The sequence below is a fragment of the Ambystoma mexicanum genome (genome assembly GCF_040938575.1).
Source record: "Ambystoma mexicanum isolate Mex_15411 chromosome 12 unlocalized genomic scaffold, UKY_AmexF1_1 Mex_chr12_unloc.1, whole genome shotgun sequence".
NCBI classification, from domain to species: domain Eukaryota; kingdom Metazoa; phylum Chordata; class Amphibia; order Caudata; family Ambystomatidae; genus Ambystoma; species Ambystoma mexicanum.
In genome coordinates, this window is record NW_027182322.1 from 8,623,687 (window position 1) to 8,635,741 (window position 12,055).

The 12,055-nt window shown below is 45.4% G+C and overlaps 2 long non-coding RNA genes and 1 other non-coding gene across 3 annotated transcripts in view; 2 read left to right on the top strand and 1 right to left on the bottom strand.

Annotated features, from left to right (window-relative positions):
- Nucleotides 1–12,055, top strand: part of LOC138529512 (uncharacterized) — a 230,096-nt gene that overhangs the window by 132,095 nt on the left and 85,946 nt on the right. The window lies entirely within an intron of this gene.
- The window catches only part of LOC138529513 (uncharacterized), a 376,286-nt gene that overhangs the window by 77,509 nt on the left and 286,722 nt on the right, over nucleotides 1–12,055 (bottom strand). The gene's annotated exons all lie outside the window — the stretch shown is intronic.
- Nucleotides 5,217–5,289, top strand: TRNAT-UGU (transfer RNA threonine (anticodon UGU)). Its single transcript has one exon. It is a non-coding gene; the product is annotated as a tRNA-Thr (tRNA).

The following is a 12,055-nucleotide window of genomic DNA, read 5'->3' on the forward strand; positions in this document are numbered from 1 at the left end:
CTTCTGCTAGTGTGTTTCTGCATAACTTCCAATAAAACCAGGGGGAATGACTCCCTTCCCCTGTTATATCTTGATACAATGCACAGCAAGGCCAGGGGAAAAGACTCCCTTCCTCTGGTTGCTTCACATTAATGCTTAGTTCAGGGCCAGGAGAATGCCTCCCTTCTCTTGGTCTGCTTTAGCACAGTTCAATCACAACAACAAAGCCAGGGAGAATAACTCCCTTCCCCCGGCATGTATATCACAGCGCTTCCCGGTTGATACATACTTTGCCTTTGTGACTTGCTTTCAATAATGTCCCAAATCTTGTCAGGATCCCAAATCCTTCTCTAATGACTAGTCCACTTATCTCTGCCACTATAGTGAGGACGATTTCTTCTGAGCTTTAGTGTCTTTCTGTTGGGGTCCCAGACCCTTCTTATATGACCAATTCTTTCTTCTTCATTGTGGACAGGGTCCCAGACACTTCCCTGCTGGCCAGTGGGCTTCTCTCCCCTACTACAGTTGTGGACAGGGTCCCAGAGCCTTCCTTGGTGGCCAGCAGGCTTCTCTCCTCCACTGCAGTTGTGGACACAGACCCTTGCCTTGCTTGGGTTCCAAACCCATGCCTTCATCCCTCTTGTGCCAGGCCCACTTGATTCACTCTCCTGCCAAGTACTGCCACGAGGGAGATTACTTGTATCGCTGTTTTCAATCAACTTGCATTGCTTTTCCAACTCTACATCCCTACCGGATCCGGCACTACACCAAATATCTTCACTGGCTTCGGGACACTTTACCGGTTCTTCCTGGGGTCTTGCTTCTCTTGGGAGCGATGCATGTGTGTTCCGTGTGTCTCTGCGGCTCTTGCTCCACATGTCTCATTCTTGTCCACCAAGCCGGTGGTGTAGGCGCTGTTTCAGGGCTGCACGGTCCACCTTTCTTAGTTCGTGCCACCGCTTCTCAGCTTCAAGCCATGTTCCTAACCAGCTCCACACTACCGGACAAAGGATTCTCGATGCCTGCTTCTCGTCTCCAGAGGATGACGGCTTTTGGCTTTTTTGCAGTGTTCTCCGTATCTTCCTGGCTATTCCCATGCCGGACTGTCTCCTGTGCTGCTCTCCTTCTCTGCTGTCCTGTCTCCAGGACTATTCTCCCTTTCACCGAGTTCTTTGTCTATTTAGGTGAGCACTCCCACGCAGGTAACTAGAACGTTTCCTTGTGTTCTATGGGGGCCTCTTCATCGCTCCTTGGGGTCACCTCTTCTCAGTACTTGCATTGGTGTTAATCTGTTTGTAATGGATGATCTTCATCTCAGTTGGGGAATCTGACACAATGTTACAGTGTCACATGGATGTATCAGCCAGAAGGGTGTGTGTGAAAGGGTAATAGAGGTTACTGGCAGGGTTTGGTTCGGTGTTGGGTCGCCTATCCCCCAGGTGGTCGTCCTAATCCCCAGTACGGGTGGCCCTTCCCATGAGGTTCTCCCGCATTAAACCACCTTAAGGGGAATATTGGGTAGTGGCATCACCTCTCTAGCCTCATGAGAAGAGGCTCCCCACTGGGGAGAAGTGACGACACGTAGTGAATCGTCACAGTAGTCATTTAGGTTTTTTGCTCCCCCACTGTCTGCCTATTGTCTTCTGTTTAATCGACAATAATCCCTTGGTACAAGCAAACCTCCAGGATTGGCTGAGCTCACTCTCAAACCCCTCATGCATCCAACATTAAATAAAATACATTGTGTACTAACTTACAATTTTCCAAATCTGCTTTGCGAACAACCCAGTTATCACAAACATTAGGACATCACCCCGTCTTCCCTTACAGAACTCTGGTCAAATTGACAGGATTGATGTTAGGAAAAAAAATTAGCTACTGCACCTTTCCTTCCATCTTTATGGAACCCCCAAACCTTTTGCTTTTATTTTTGAATCTGACCTGAACTTGTTGCACTACAGTGAAACCTTACGCTTCACTACACTCACCTTTGCTCATACGTTATGGGGAAACTGATATGTCCTTTAGGCTGTCAGTACTGGGAAATCTTGTTTCCCTTAGTTGTGTTACTGTGTTACTACTTTTGGTTACTTTTGTATCACGTGAGGTAACTTTTTATCATTGTACAATGTCGCTTACACTACAGTAAAATGTGGTTCATTTTTGTTTTGCCCTACACTAACACTCATAGATTTTTGGTTACTCTATGCTTGCTATAAGGATAGCCTGGTGGTAGCAGGGAGTTCCCCACTTTTTGGGGATTTTCGTTTTCGCTTTACTGCGTTTACCGTGTTTGGCTACTAACTGTGGCTACTGGTCAAACATGGCCATGCCACGAGATGTTTCGCCTGTGTTTTTGCCATCTTGTCCTTTAGCCTAAGAGGCCAGGAAAATCCATATAAGGACTTCCAGTGCCCGGGAAAGCAGGAGCTTTTGGCGGGCTACTGGAGGGGTGTGTGTGTGTTTGCAGGCAGGATGTGGGCTGGGTCTGTCTGACCCCAATCCACAAACTGGTTTCAGTGTGTCTGAGTGGTATGCATGAATGTTCCAGCCAGTGGTCCTGATTGGACCACTGCTGGGGTGTGTGTGTGGGCTAGTCCTGCTATTGGCTAGTGGGAGTTTCAGCTCTTACCTGGCTTTTAGGATAAGACAAGGACCCCTGCATCCATTCTTCACAGATCCTGGAGAAACCTGAAGGAGCCAAGTATCCTGTCCAACTGTGAGACCCGCGAAGAAACCTGAGATCGACTGAAGGAGGCCTAGCAAACAACTTCTGCTGCTATCCTGGAGGAGCCCTGTCTTGCTTGTGATCTTTAGTATTCCTGCGAAGGAGCTACGACCCTTGGAGTGGAGGGCCCATTCATTCCTGATGTCTGCTCGCTGCCCTGACAAAGGACGCCTTCAGAGGTGCCCTGGAACCGTGCTGTGGCTGATCAGCTTTGTTTTTGGGCTACTCTGCTGCTGGCATCACGGTACCGAGTTTTGGCCTGAAACTTGGGGGATCCTTGGCTGGACTGACAAGACTACCTCCTGCGAAATATTGGAGTCCTAGCATCAAGGGAACCTGTGATAGGAGGGAAAGTCCGACTGGGGCTGCTGAGTCGTTTTGCATCGCCGTGCGCGGTGACCACCGTCCAAAATTTCCTTACCTGACCTGAGTTCAGTCCTGAGAGAGGTGCTACATTGAGTTTTACTGCATTCTTCAACCGAGATTCCTTGCAACATTAAAAGACACCAACTGAAGATCAGCTCAGACCTGCAACCCCTGGGAATCGACGACTAGGACTTTCAGTAGTAAAAGCAAATTCGGACACCCTTCATTTGTTCTGCCAAGTTTGGGGAAGGATCGGCGTAAGGGGGATAAGTTAGTTTCTAACCTACCCATATACTCCCATTATAAGTCAACGGCCTTATAATAAAGCTTATTTATAACAATTTTGGCTTTGCCATTGCTTGCTTGCACAACACATCTGACTGCTGGGGCTACTTTTGGGTATTAGTCTACTTGAACCCTAAACCTAAGAACACTTCACTGGACCCCAGAGACCCTACCTTCATTTTTTCCTGCATTCTAAGTTCTGTGGAACTGTGTCCTGAACTGTTGGGCAAAAGGCCTCGGGCAACTTCGGGCTGTATATTTTTTTTTTGCATAATAACTGTCTAACCTTTCATTTGCAGGAGTCTCTGATATGTATTATGCCCTATAACAAAGTGAATGTATATAGTATTCAGTTTGATAGTGCTGTGTGAAAGGTCTATCTGCTAGTAGTCACCTGTCTAGTGTGTTTCGACCATAAATAAATAACTGCATTTTTATGCATCCTAAGTGTGATCTGTGATTCTCATTGTGTGACCTCATCGTGGACCTTTTAAAAGCTCTCTGAAGAACTTAGCCTAGAGACTGCCTGTCACTGCTACTTAAACTGGTTTGGCCACGGCTTCCCAGAGTTGTTCCTGTCACAATATAGGTGGGCCTTCTGTCCACCAGGCCAGAGTATAGAAAATCAGTCCTAACAACTGACATGCATCCATGCTACCAAAAAACATTCTTCCCTTCCCTCCCACCTTGCATTCCTTCCTCCCCCTTCTCCCTCCTGGCCTCCCTCCATCCCTCACAGTGTTTGCAATATCTTTTTCCCACTTTTCCATCCTCTTATGTTCCCTGTGCTAATTTTCTTTCCACCAGTAGACTTAAGTCTGAGACCTTTGGCAGGGGAATAGTTTGCCACTCCATGGACCAGTCTTGCTGCTCTGAAGCTAAAACGGTGGTGATTTGGTGCAGAATCAAACCATATTCTCATAACATTACACATTCTGCACATCTCCTGCATTGCTCAATGTAGCGTTTGCCGCAGATTCCAGGCACTATCTGCGGCGGCAGCATGCACATACTAGGCACATTCTTAGCATGAGTTGACCTAGGAAAACTGTGACCCAGCACGGAAGATGTTTACAATGTTGTGCAGTATGAGAGGCAAAACAGATTATTTTCAAATTATTCCCATTTCTTATCACATATGGCTCGTGGGATCCTATAGGGGCAGCGGGTAAAACAAATACCAAATGAAAGTGCATGTGCCCCTCAAAAAACGAATGTAAAGAATTTTTCCATCACCCTTTTGCTTTTCAAAACCTTAAACTACATCACATCACTACATTTTTGTTATATACATAAGGAATATACATATTCCCCCTCACCCGCCCCCAAAGGCAACCCTGTGCCTCCAACACGTCATTTTAAAACGTGCCACCATGCTTTTTGATCTTGCCCTGATGAGGAAAGAACTGATCTTTTCATCATCTCTCAATGTGTTTTATTTAGCCTCCTCTACATTTAATCAGCAACCTTTTAGAAGTTCAGACTTTGCAAATGTTCACTGCCTTCCTCAAATCTTTCCTCCTCGCTTATAATTCCCTTTTTTGCACACATTCTATGGCAAATGCTGTTGGATCACAAAAGACGGCAAGACTGAGAGTTTAAATAACTAAATCAACATGGGTGTTCTTTTGTTTGCTCTGCACAGAGATTGAATCCGGTTACTTTTGTTAATGATTTACACAGTACACTACATGGGCAGCAAGTGCTGTGACTGAGCCAAGTGTGTTTCCACCCTTCTCTTCTTCGTTCCTGAGTTTGGCTCACAGGACTGCCACTCCTGACTCATTCTCCCCATTCAACCATTTCTGAGCTGACTCATTGCTGCTATTACCTGTTATATTGACGTCGCTCGTCACCTGGCTCCATAGCTCAGGGGTTAGAGCACTGGTCTTGTAAACCAGGGGTCGCGAGTTCAAATCTCGCTGGGGCCTGAAATATTTTTTTCTTACCTGAACTCAATCTCTTTTAGGATCAGGCCCCGAAGTGACTTCTCGTGGCTCTCCATTGCCTGGCAAAAACATTTCGCCCATGTATTCTGAGATCCCGAACGCCAGAAATGGGTGCGGAACTGATGAGACTAAGTACAATGTGTGCACCGAGCAATCCTCAATTCTGCACCTCAAGTATTTTATAGGAGCTCCTCTTTAGTTCAAAGTTCATTTTCGACTTCCGCGAGTTCCGTTGTTTAGTCATGTTCGTATTCCGTGAGAACCGTGGATACAATTCAGAGCAATGTGTGCTTCATGGTGTTCAACAGCTAGTGTTATTTGGGAACTTTATCTTGACCAGCTCCCAAGTCATACAGCAGGGCCGCCATAAAGAAGGAAAATATGATCACAGCCAGCCCAGCAGGGGCCAGCAGGCTGAGGTGGTGCACAAGGGGGCGTGCTGCTGGGGCACCCACTGAACGGCATTTTGAGTTCAAGGTGTTCATTTCTTTGCTGCCTGGCATATAATGACGACTATGTTTTTTTTTAGGCGTCCCGTGGATCTGCTGTTTAGGACTTGTTCGTAAATGGTGCATGTATTGGAGTACACCATTTTGATGGATTGAGTTGTCCGACTGTATTTCCAATGCTAATACTGAAATGGACATCATGTCCATTTTACGGTGTCACATTTCTCACTGTGTAGGGTATGTGGGATTTAAAAGGCGCACCTCTGACCTATACGTGAGTTGGTGGTGGTGTGGATGGTCCGTAGGATCGCAGTGTTTTAAGTGGGATGCACAATCAAGTAGCTGTGTCGGTCTGGAAAGGTAGCATGGGCCAAAGTGAGCTGGGCGTGGCCTACAAGAGAAGCAGGTGGCTATCCCACGGTTTCCTGCTCCACGCAATACATCATAAGGCCCGTAAATATGTATGTTGAGGTCACTCAGCACCCAGCATTCTAGCAGGGAGATTTGTCTGAATACTTTAAATAGAGCCCTCTCTGGTTTAGTTTTGAAATAAATGTAATCTGTAAACTTTTGTAATCTGTATACAAATAACTTTATTGGTAAGTAAATTACCTTCATTCAATGAGTTACCCAGGTCCAGAGTGCTTAATAGATTTTTAAGTAGTAATTTCGGGGTTCAGCACCTCTGCAAGTTGCCTCTTTTTGTTCTGCCCTGCAGAGGTCGATAAACCTGTCATGTGTTAATCAGCAGCTCCCCCACCTCCAATTCTCTCAGGGTCAGTCGCTTCTCCAAGCAAAGAGTTGGTGGTAGATCTTTCTGCGGCTGGAGCCTCCCTCTGGAACAGCCTCCATGCCTCTCTGAAACTTGAGAAGAACCATCTCCGGTTCTACAAGCACCTCAAGACCTTCCTCTTTGCTTCTGCCTTCTCTCTTCCTCTCCCCTGCTGATTTCCTGTCTGATACTGCACTGGTCACCTGGCTACCCTCTGATTTCGGGCAAGGTCCCTACCCACCCAGTTGCACACCCGCACTGCCTCCCGGCAACCCTTGTACTTGGGTCTGTATCTGCAACCCTGCAGTCCCCCTAGCTGCACTTTTGGACACCTGCTGTCTGCACTTACCCTTGCACCTTCTACCTGCTGGCAACACTTGTTGTTATTGATTTGATCCCATGTACAGCACTGCCACCTCCCCTTTCCCCTGGCACTTTCCCTTTCCCCCATTCCCTACACTTTCACAATCTCAATGTAACTTGGCCTAGTAAGATTGTTGTCTCTATCCTCCCTCTGTTCCCCCTTCCTTGCCTCGTCGCACCTTGAAAAACTTGTTTACAGGCGCGTTACAAATACTATACCATATCATATTGACTCCTTGCCTGCTTTTCTTTATCTAAGAGTTTTGGACAGTATGAAGTTGCACGTGGGGGTTGATAGTATGCACATAATCCCTAGAGAGTGACAGGTTTTCTCAAACAAGGCTGTGTCACTTTAAATGTTCTTTTGCTGACCAAAGACAGACCTGTACAAGGTGGTAACTTATCACTCCCATGTTTTCCCTGCGTTCAGCTCTTTGGTGTAGGCCAGTGAATATACTTTGGTATTAATAAAGTTGAATGTGGGGCAAATCAGGCACTGAAGTTTGCTTCACTAAACATCTCTATCATACCCCATGAACCACAGAGCCGCCTCAGGTGGTCTGGAGAGAAGGAGGCACCCAAACAACATTTTGAAATGCCCCCTCCCCCACAAACCTCCATACATCTTGAAATTTGAGAAAGGGAAGGGGGACACATAGCACAAATTTAGTTTAGTGGCTGCTTTGCATAAAATCAAAGAGCATTATGGGAAGATGAAATGACCATAAGATGTTATGTTTCAGAACTATGTATGTCAGTGATTCAAGCCTACGGCCCTATTGAGTACAAAATCCACACTGGCCTTTGTCGGGGTAAACTGAATAGTCACAGTACTTTAAATCTGAATCAAAACACAAGGCGCCGGAATGGTACCTAATTCATTTGAGTACAATGTTTTGCTAAACCCCCTACACATGATATGGAACCTGTGTAAGTGCAGACTGACTCTTTGTGAGATAACATACAATTCCATACAACTGGTGTGCAATCTACAAAGAACTTATTTAAGACTAATGCAGCCCATGTATGATACACGCAAGGAAAACTACAACAATGGCCTAGTGTTTTGTTTTGCACATCACCTGGGAGATGTTGCTGTGTGGTTTCAATTAAAGCACAGCATTGTACATGCACATTAAGAAAATCTGATGTCAAACTATCAGAACCTTTACCTGAAGCAGACTTTAGCTGAAGTAGACTTGATTCCCTGAGATGGACTGTAAGTAGAGACTCCAGGGCCTTGCTGACTGGGGAAAGTACCTGGAAGCTGGGAGGGGCCCTGCTAATTCTGCGCCTTAAAAGAAAAGCACAGATGTGAGTATAAAAGTCCAAATGAAACCGGAACTATGTCCTCAGGAATCATTCATCAGTAAGTCCCCAGAGAGGGTGGCGGGAACTGGAAGTCACTGGGGGACGGATTTCAAATAGCATTTTCTGTGTAAAACCATGGGTGTAATTATAGGGGGGGACAGGGTTTTTTGTCCCCCCAACTTCTGTGGCATGCCTTTTTGTCCCCCCCATCTTTTGGAAGGGCAGGGGGGCCACAATCATCAATTATGTAATGGACAGCGCAAGCCAAGCTGGCATGGTCAGCAAGGCTTGCGCTGTCTCATTACATAATGCAGAGATGCCTGGCAGCCGCGCTGCAACACCTACAGGGCTGGGATGCCCTGCGTGGCTCAGTCCCTCACCCTGGCTGGCCTGACTCAAAGTCAGCAGCCAGGGTGCTGAACTGGGTGTTGCAGGGCCTGGCGCCTGTGCTGTCACGCTAGCAGCAGCACTTCCGGGGGCCAGCGGCACAGAGCATCGATTTCCGGCTTCATGTTTGTGCAACACACAGACAGGAACTAGGAAGCTCATTCAGCTTCCTGGTTTCTGTCTGGAGGCACGTGAGTGCGAAGAGGTTAGGTCGGTGTAACGTGAGACGTGGCCCGGGCGGCATTTGAAAGCAGAGCAGAGGTAATTAAAAAAAAACATGCTTTTAATTGTGTTTGTGTATGTTTGTTGGGGAGCTCTGTCCAAGCCCTCTGAGGCAAAATACATGCAAACGTCCTAATTAGCATATGGATTGCACCAACAGAAGTGACTTCACAGAAAAGGACATTGCAAGGCGCATCATCAGTCTTTGATACTTAGAGACACCATGGAAGTGATTTTAGAATAAGTTGCCATAAATAAGCCAAGTGACAAATAACTTTGTGGTGCAAAATACCTAAATTGCACTATTGTTATATGTGGAGCAACTCTATACTCATTAGGCTTTTCCATTATAATAGCATGATACATTAAAATAAGCTTTGAAGTGAATCAGAATCACTTACAGAGCTGCAGATAAGGCAGCATATGATTAAATGATTTGCTCAGGATCACACACTTGGTTAAATGGTGAAACTGGGATGTGGACAATTTAAGTGCCCGTGCACATCTTTCCAGGCTTAGTTGATATAGATATTAATTAAGGTTTTGCTTTACATTTCATGTGCTTATTATGTATGTAATACATATAATTATGTATAGCAATGCATTGGAAGAAAACCACATTACATAATAAACTAGCCATACACTATATACATTGTCATAGAAATATGTTGAGCAATGGGAGTTGGGCTTTAGTTTCATTCTCCCCATTCTTCATGCAAAGTCACAATAGCATCATGCAGATTAATGTGAGCCTACCAAATCCTCCTTGGGTTTTAAAGCCCTAGGCATTATTTCATAAAGCATGTAACATTATGCACCGTTCTCACTTCTTATCACTCCCTCCCATTCACATTTCAAAAGGGACAAAAATCCCTTCTAATAGTACCCCCCTTCCTCCCATCAGTGCCTAGTGGCTCACATTGTAAAACAGAGCTACGAGAGGACCCGCTGCTGCCCGGATCTCCTTGGGACATTGTCCTGGCAGCGGGACACCTCTACCATTCGGAACGAGAAAGGTGTTCTGCTGCCAGGACAATTGCTCAGCACACATTGTCCTGCCAGTGGGACACCTTTGCCGTTGGGTGCCCTCTTTCAGGTGCCGAATGGCAGAGGTGTCCCAATGACAAATGTCCCGGCCTGGCTCTTAAAAGAGCTACGGGGGGATGGGGGGAGCTTGACCAACCCATTGCGACTCTCCCGCTCGGTACTCCACTGCTTGGAGCCATTTCAACACAGGAAAACATGCCTTAATTTTAATCAGTCAGAATCTTGTGGAAACAAATTCTATTAGCACGCAGGCATATAAGGTGCTGTGCAGAACCCAAGTTTGGAGATATATGGCATTTAAAAATCTATACCAATTATACTTGGTCACCCACTGCACTGCATTAACCAATAGTTTCTGCCTTTGAATGAAAGGAAAAATCAGGCAAATTGCTGACATTCCAGTAAATCTGGTCCTTTCTGGCATGGCTTTATAGTTCAGCAAGTCAACGTAGCCCAGAATTTCAGGTATCAGGGGGTGATAATGTCTGGTCTCCTCAATGGACGTTGCGTCACTGTTTCCATGTGTTATTGTAAATGTACATATAAATGTTGTGTGCACGCAGTGTATGTCAGTGGAGGTGCTGGGGGCATTTGTGTGTGAGTGAGTGTGTACAAGCATATGTGTGTTGACCTTTGTGTCTGAATGAATGATAAATAATGCATTGTTTGTATGTTCTAGTTGAATTAAGTTTATGAATGTTATGTTGTGTCACTGGGTGCATGGCTGAAGATGCGCGGGGGCCTAATTGAATTTTAAAGATACACCACCAGTCTTATGAAAGTTATAACAGAGTGTCAGCAATGGACTCGTGTGGTGTAGTAGTTCAGTGTTATCCCTCAGGGATTTAGGTTGTTTGACCGACGTACAAAATAACGGTGGAATTAGCCAGGTTCATTTTTGCTGCAAATACGTTTTTACCTCGGTACAAAAAAACAAACCCATGTCCCCTCAAACTGCCAGTACACCCATAAAGCCCCCCCCCACTTAACTTTTCTCCATCCGCTGCCTCTCCTGTAACCTGCAGCATCAGATCCATCCCTTTAACGCGGGTGGGATCTGACGCTGCAGCATCCCTTTTCTTCTTTTTTTTGTTGGGCTCACTGCCACCAATGCTGAGGCAACGGGGGACACCCCTGCAACCTCTGAAGCCAAAAATACCAAACATGGGCTGAGGGGGGCCACCCTTGCAACCACTGCTCATCATGTTCGGTATCTTCGGCTTCGAACTAATGGTGGTGACCGAATTCAGTCAAATCTACCATTGAACCATTCTTTTTTTTAACAATTTGGCCAAAACGATCCCTCAAAGCCACCATCCGCCCTCCCTTCACCTCACCCCTTTGCTTCAGTTGTCATGTCCCCCCCAACATTTTCAGCAAAGTTACTCCACTGTGTAAAACATGCAGCGTCTTTTAACCATAGCCAATTGATTACAAATAGAAAACTGTAGCATTTTAGTCTGAAATATACTTTGCCGTTTTACCTTATTTATGCTAAAAGGGAACTCACTTTAAATAGGTGAATGGCATTTTCTGCACAGGGTGCGCAGTGTCGTTTCACAGTAGCTAAATGTTTTCACATGCGTATTCAGAAACTGGAATTGTGAACATGTGTACACCGCCTCATAATTGTACAGTCGGATACACCATTTTCGACCTCTGAAGGTGTAATCATTTAAAAAGAGATATTCCTGGGGTGAAAGGGAGCTTAGTGAGGCCACTTCCATTCCATAAAATATGATGCAATTTTAAATGAATAGTCAAACCTGGCTCATGACATTGTGCAGAAGGGGCAGGACCCTGCATTAGATAGACCCGATCTGGGACCAACGTTTCATTTCTGATCATGGGTTAAAGACTAGTTTACATAGAGGCATATGGTATGAGTCATCAGCAGCACATAAATGCATAGGAATGTCATACTCATTGGGGAATGTACATTAAGTCTCCTATCCATGTGATGGTAATTTTTTCAGTGAAACATTTCTGTGATGGAAACATCTGTTGTTATTATTGGAGCAAAGATAGTGAATTGAACTGTTAATTATTTGAGGAAAATTTGGACACATACTGGCCGACAAGTAGCAATGCTAATATTGAAATATGTATTGTTGCTTAGAAATAGCTTCGTAGATATAATGTTATATTTGAATTTGTATGATTCATGCGCTCTACATGTTATAGACATCTTGAAAAG